The sequence below is a fragment of the Gavialis gangeticus genome, unplaced genomic scaffold (assembly GCF_001723915.1).
Source record: "Gavialis gangeticus isolate Ggan-Ray unplaced genomic scaffold, GavGan_comp1, whole genome shotgun sequence".
NCBI lineage: Eukaryota > Metazoa > Chordata > Crocodylia > Gavialidae > Gavialis > Gavialis gangeticus.
Genome location: NW_017728992.1, coordinates 188,748,609 through 188,755,956, shown reverse-complemented (window position 1 = coordinate 188,755,956; position 7,348 = coordinate 188,748,609). Strand labels below are relative to the sequence as shown.

Genomic DNA, 7,348 nt, shown 5'->3' with positions numbered 1-7,348 from the left:
CCCCCCCCCCCCAAACGATTTTGGGACTGCTTTTAAGGAACTCCTGCAGTACCTGGGCCCTGCCATACACTGCGTTGTCATCAGTCACCGACAACTGACAGAGAGCAGATTTAGGCTAGACATCAGACAAGAGATCCAGATTTAAGCTAGACATCTCGCACAAGAGATCCAGGTTTGCCAGAAAGTGCCTGTGGGCGACTAAGGACAACTCCTGTCTGCGATCTCACACGCAAGGAGCAAAGCTGAAGTCAGAGTCACAAGGAGGGCGAGGGCAGATGGGACCCATGAAAGAGCAGAGGCTCACAGGCACTCGCAGAACCAGGGCCGTGACCCAATTGCCAAACTGTGCAGTGGGAATAGCAATTGTCCCCTTTCCGTCTTGTCCATAGTGACTTCAGGCTGGGATTCCTACTGCATCTGTAAAGAAACCCGGCGCAAAGGGATTCCTTCAGAAGACTCAGTGCCCTAATTTTCACCCGGTGACGCTTATGTTACAGCTGTAAAACAGAAGGAATCCACAACTGGTTTCTTCTTACGTCTTTCCAAATTAGCCCTGGCTGAACAACATGGATTCCAGTAGGTGAAAAATGTAGGGGCGTTTTTATTTTTTAATTTGGTTTTAATCCAGTAGGGTTTGTACATGTATGATATTTTTAAAGCTTTCCACAAACTGGAAGTTCTGAGACTCACATTTTGGTTTCACTGACGCTCGAAAACAGGGTTTCTGAAACAAAAAATGTGCTTCCCCGGCCCTGCAGCTGCTCTGAGAAACCGCATTCTTGTCAAAATTCCCAGTTACTATTAGCAGCTGTGAAAAATCAAGAATGCCAAATTTCACTTGATCCGCAATGGGACTCCCAGGCAGCCCCAACATGCCACTGTAGGGCTTCCAGGCTCTGGGTCTTGGAAATGCAGCAGGGACCCTAGAAGCTCAGGTTCCCAAAGACGCAGACTGTCCCAGGGCAAAGGACCCAGTTTCCAGCATCCCCAGCCAACAGGCAACCTGCCTGGATGGGCCTGTCCCAGAGCTGCACACCCTGGAGGCACTTGGTTGCCAGCTCTGAAGCAACCCTGCATGTCTGCTCCAAGACCACAAACCCTGGAGCATGACCAGGTCCTTTTGGTAACCATGGCCAACATGCTCCTACACACCAATCTGCCTACATAAAATGGTAGAGATTGTAGAATTACTCCCAGTAAGCTGGTCTTTACAACTCTGAATAGCTGGCAAACAATAACCTGAAGCAAATCCTGTACTCTCTTATTCAACCACAGCTTGCTGCTTTTTAAAACTGAAGCAGTAGGGTATTTCTGTCTAGCTCCAGAAGGAAACAGCACAGATGCTATTTCTCAGCGCATCAAGAGAATATCTGCTGTAGATTTCACAAAATAATGTTACTAATTATCTCCATTTTATTTTATATGAGCAGTGCTATACAAATGTGGTCCACAATACCAGTGTCCTCCCTAGTTAGTAATTTTATTGTGTAACAGGTGTTGTTGGTCACGTTTATCTGCCACTTGAAATCAGCCGCTAAACTAATTAGAAGATAATCCGCCTTCAAATCTCAAATGCTTCAAAACTGTATCCAGTGCACCCAGAAGAGAGACTTTAGTACGTTTCAAAATCTGATCCCTGTATTATAAGGCCTCTTGGGAGACCTCCGACATGCTTGGCTCGTCAGCCAAATCAACAACACAATTTTTATACTTTAATGACATGGGACAATTTCATTAAGAATTCCTATATATTAAGCCCCACTACTCTTTTCGGCAGACTAAAGCACAAGAATATAGATTATCAATACCTAAAATACTGTAGAGTCCTTCAAATTAATATAGTGATTCAAGAGTTTGGCAGATACTGCTGCATTCAGCACTAATAGATCTTCTTATATTATCTTACTTTCAGTATCATATTATTTCTACATTATCCTCTTAAAAAGACAACTCAAAAAAGAGATATAGTCCATTACATCACTAAGCGATAGCAGGTACAGTTTCACATAACAAAGGCAAATGACATATATTTAAAAAAAAAAAAAAGTGGGGAGGGGGAGAAGAATTATACTTTAAAAGCAGCTACAAAGAGACTGAGTCAATATGAGGCACAGAATGACATCTTGAATCAATAAGTAGTTGAGCGTTCAGCACATGCTGGTCTCATTATTAAAGGACTTTTCTAAGTCCCTCTTCCTAGACCAAAAATCTGATCTTGTGTATGTACCAGTACAGGTCAATATACTACTTGGTCTCAGACCTCTGCAAAAAACAGGGAGGGTAGGCACAAGGTGTAGTAGCATTTGGGTTACTTGTCAGCAAGAATTCAGCAGAGCAGTGTAGTGGAGAAAGCACTGCAAAATGGGTAAACAGGTGAGAACAGTATACAAGAAGTAAAAGATTGAGAGTGTTTCCAAATTATACAACTTCTTATTTCTAGGGACCAAGGAGGTCAGAAGTCTGGCTCAGGCGCACAACCTCCCTTCTAGCCTAGCTGGACTCTCAGGATCTCACCAGTGCTGGATACTCCTGAGCAGCCCAGTTACTAATTTCTATTCTTAAGTGTCCTGGAGTTTTCTTGCGAGGATGGCAGAAGGAATGCCAAGCTCAAGAGCCATCAGTGGACAACAGCAAAGGTGGTCATGGGGAACTCTGGGATGCAGCTACTATTGGTAAGGAAGGAGCTAGGGGAGGGGTGACTGCAGAGATCACTGGCTCAAAAGGCCTGGGTCTGGACGGCAGAGCGTGCTAGACTGCAGTATGACGCATGTAATGTTTGACTAAGAATAAAATAATTCCGCAACCCATGTTCTCACTGCTTTAATTGCACTGCTTTCATGTAAGCAGCAGCACAGGAATCATTAGGAGTTGAATGAAGAGATGGACAATGAAGGAGGATGGGGGGAAATGGAGGGAAAGAGCATGAAGTATGTGCCAGAGGGGGAAGACAACCTGAGACTCAAAGGAGACCTGGCTCAGCAATCCCCTAAGAGCTTTCCGAAATACCTCCCCATCGCATCACTTGGAAGGCTACAGTCAAACACAGACCAGTCTAGAGAGCTCTTGCAGACCTGTGCAAGAGATAGCACAATGCACTCAATGTGTTAAAGTATCCAAAAGGAAGTAAGCAGCAAAAAAAGCTGTGCCAGATCCCTCTGACTCAATGGCACTAGCTGCTAGTGCTGCCGAATGAGTCCAAAGGAAAGTAGAAGCCAGTCTGCCCTAAAACAAAGAGAACAGATTAGCACCTTTTGGGTGCCTCCCATATGAACAGACTATTCACATACCTATCAACTTCTACAAGGACAGGGAAAAATAATAATTTCTTACCTTAGGACTACATGTCATCGGATCTTTCCAAATTCAGGGTATTTTTTTATGCATGTGTACAGGAGGGTGGGGTGCGGGAGCCAAGAAAGTAAGAGGTCCAAATAAAGACCTGCCCTAAACACTCCAAAAGTTGGGCACTGATTTCAGGTACCTAACCTGAGATCTCTTTGAAGTGGGGGTTTGGTTTTCAGAGAGGGAGGGATCATCAGTCTTTAATTTAGACCCAAGGAAGGTGTCAGAGGGGCTGTCAGAAACGGACTGACGCAAACTCCATTTAGGACTTGGCTTTTGACAGCTTTCACAGCCCTTTAGACAAACTTTTGTAGAAGAATGAACCCTTATCTAGCCTGGGAGAGTATTTCTAGATTAAACTGTCTTCTTTTCCCATATTTTAATAGATCCAACATACAAAGAACGTAAGACTCCACAAGAGAGTTACCATTGTCAAATTTATTCTTTAACAGCTTGGAAGTTTGATCTTCTACATGAATGCCTTACAAAAATGCAGCTCCCTGTATCTGTTGTCAGCTGAAGAAAGATTTGAAAAACTTGCCATTTCAGTGTTTGTCTGTACTGGGTACTAAAAGATTCCTCTCTAAATAGTTAGTCATCACTGGAACATCTCTGCAATGTGCAGACAATGTTGTTCACCTCCATGCAATCATGTGTAAATCTGACCTAGCACATGCATGGCTTTATATATTGTTGCCATAATCCCAAAATCAATTATGTGCTTTTGAAACCATGGGACACAGACACAGACAGACGCACACAAAGAGCCTAACCAAAGTGGGTTTTCATTAACAGCATGTCACAATTCAATACACTCAGATGTAAGGTTATGGAGCAGAAGCAAATGCTCACAATGGGAAAGGACCGTACTAAACACATACAGCCTATCATCCTGTGTTTGTAATGCATCTCCCTCTGGGCACCATCCACATATGACATTGCTCTCACCCTCAGCTAGAAAAGTTAGGATTAAAAGTCTTGCCAGCACAGCCAACAAGCGGTCAGATTTTTCTGATATCACTGTGCTAACAAAAGCCCGAGTATTCCTTCAATCATAACAGCTAACAATCCTTCCAACAGGACATCCTAGTTTTATTCAGGGAAGTGGCATAAGCACTACTGGCATATATAGCTACAGCTCCAGCTATATACCAGTACTGCTTATACCACTTCCCTGAATTAAACTAGGATGTCCTATTGGAAGGATTTGTTTGCTGTTATGATTGAGGCAATACTTGGGCTATAGCTATATATACATATACAAAACTAACCTCATCTCTGAAAATGCTTGCTGGTATTCATCCATCCATTAGGGTGAAATTTCGCCAGCCGTTTCATTTCAAGACTGTTTCGAACAATTTCAAAGTCAAAACAGCAAAATCAAAACAAAACAAAGGCCCTCAAAACAGCCTCGAAACAAAACGAGACTGCTCGAAATGTTTCGACTTTCGAAACATTTCTATCATAGGCTGGGGATGGGAAGTCAGTCCACCTGAGCTGACTTCCCACCCCCAGCGCAGGGGCAGCACGGCAGCCCACCTGGGCTGCATCCTTGTCCCCTGCACTAGATTGTGCCGAGGGCTGGGCGCAGCCCAGCTGGGCTGTTTTCCCGTCTCCCTGTGCTAGATCAGCGCAATCTAGCACAGGGGACAGGGACGCACCCCAGCTGGTCTGACTCCCCATCCCCAGCAAAGCTCAAAACAGCATCAAAACAGAATTTCTATTTGAATGGAACGGAACAGCTGTTTCGACTCAAAATGAAATTCGAGACGAAACACTGTTCCATCGAACTGTTGAAACTCAAGGCGATATGGAACGGTGCCATTTTGCACAGCCCTACTATCTATCACTATCTATATAGCTGGTACACCTATGCCAGCAAGCATTTTCAGAGACACTGTTAGTCTTTTGGCTCTCCTCAGCACACATTCACTGCTTTCATATCTCATTGAAAACATAACTTAAGAGCACCAGTGAGGCTGCTCTAACTTACAATGGTGCCAGACTTGGCAAAGTGGCAACTCAGAAGTTGATGCAAGTCAGAAGCAGCATAACTGAGAACAAGTCTACTTAAATGCAGAAGTCACTACAACTCAGAATGGGGAGCTGTAACCGTCTACCCAGAATACAATAAAGATACAGAGACAAGCATGTATACAATAGTAATTAAACTTTGCCTGACTTTCTAAACAAGATTAGCAGTGAAGCCAAATTGTCAATGCGTCAAATGAGTGAGGCAAGCTTTGTGGTGCTGACTAGGGGGTTAGGACAGGAGTGGCCAACCTGTGGCAGACATGCCACAAGTGACATGGGCAATCTTTGCGTGTGGCACGCAGCAAACAGAGGAGCAGAAAGGCAGCACAGCATCAGATAGGGCAGGAAGCAAAAAGCAGAGCAGCAGATTGGGTAGGGAGTACAGGGCAGGGAGCAGAAAGCAGAGCAAGAGAGTAGGCAGCCGGAGATCAGAGTGGCACTCAAGGAGTGTTGCAGGGCTAATTTATGTCATGCCTGCCAAAAAGGTCGGCCCCCAATGAATTAGATGACACCAAACTGCATTTCCACTTGTAACCCAAGCTGTCCAGGTGAGTGTTTAAGGCCTCTAATTAAGTTCTTCCTTGGTCACCCTAGGGGAATAACACTTCCTACTGAACAGCTCCTCGGGAGAACAAAAAAGAAAGCTAATTCCTCTGCCATATATGCTACAATGGGCCTTTTCAGGAGCTGGACAATGGCAAGTACAGAGTTGTTCTGGAATTTCTTTATCAAATTACTCACCGCAAAAAGGAAAAGGACTTCCCATATCTCTAGTAAAGTGTTTGCTTAAGTCATATAGGTAAGAAAAAAAAATTCCTGCCTCCATTGACCCTTTCTTAGAAGCCTTAGCAATTGCTACAAGACTACCACTCGTGGGAATGTTGTGTTCCTTTTTCATGCAAGATAAGAATCAAGCTCTTCTGACAAATCTCCGCTCTCAGGACTTTCTTCTCCTTGAAATGTTATTTCAGATTAAAGCAGGGCACAAGTTTAAAGCACAATAATGACTCCAGAAGAACTCCTGGTATAAAACAACCCATTGTATTAGTTTATAATGGGGCATGAGCTCTAAACTCAAGGACAGTGTCCAAGACAGCAAAATATTCACGATGTTACCCACACTCTTAGATTTTGGATTGCTTAAAAATTTAAACACAAGCAAGGAGCAGAGCAAAGCAAAGCAAAGCAGGAGAAGTCCCTAAGAGCCAGGATGATCTCAACCTTGTGTTGAGGCTGAGCTAAAGTCAGGGTAGCTCTGACCTTGCTCTTGAGGGACTATTTACTGGCTGAGCTAGCAGGTGCTCAGCATACTCTGGCCATGAATTGCAACCAGATGGACTGTGAAGGAAGTAGAGGCCCAGGCTAACTTGGCTCTACCACTGACATGGACCCTGCCTGCAGACAGAAGGGAGACGGACAGGTCTTTTTGTGCTCCTTTTGCATCATCACCTAAGTGACACAGTTCTTCAAACACATTTCACAGATCTGAGCCGAGTGAGTTTCATACCAGATCTGGACAAAAGAGTCAGAGATCTGCATGGGGAATCTGGGCAGTTTTGACTGGGTTCAGGGGGCTAAGAGACTGAGGAGGGTGGGAACACACACATATAAATCATATAACAGTAATCACCCTCGAGAGAGACAGACAGACCCACACACACAGTATGATCTTAGGAGGAGGCTGAAGCCATTTCACTGGGGTCACAGCATGAGGCAGTAGTAGATCCATGCTATGGCTACCATATGCCTGGGTTTTCCTGAACATGTCCTCTTTTTGGACCCTCCCATTTCCATCCACACAATTTTTTGAAATATCAGCAAATGTCTAGGATGTTTCTCTGCCTCTGCTTTCCTGGCTTGCCCCAGCAAGGAGCTGCTTGGGGGTGGGGGGGGAAGTCAATTTGAGGCAGGGGGCATTACATAGTCTGTGTGCCAACCTGGCAGGAGCAGGCAGGTAAGTCAGTGGGGGTTG

The 7,348-nt window shown here is 44.5% G+C and overlaps 1 long non-coding RNA gene across 3 annotated transcripts in view; it reads right to left on the bottom strand.

The window, feature by feature from the left end:
- Positions 1–7,348, bottom strand: part of LOC109305196 — a 184,619-nt gene that overhangs the window by 157,190 nt on the left and 20,081 nt on the right. Inside the window, exon 3 of one of the 3 annotated variants that reach the window (XR_002099587.1) lies at positions 3,391–3,954. The exons of the other annotated variants lie outside the window; for them this stretch is intronic. This is a non-coding gene — a long non-coding RNA (uncharacterized LOC109305196). Of the gene's footprint in view, positions 1–3,390; positions 3,955–7,348 lie in introns of those variants that run through there. 3 annotated transcript variants of the gene reach the window in all.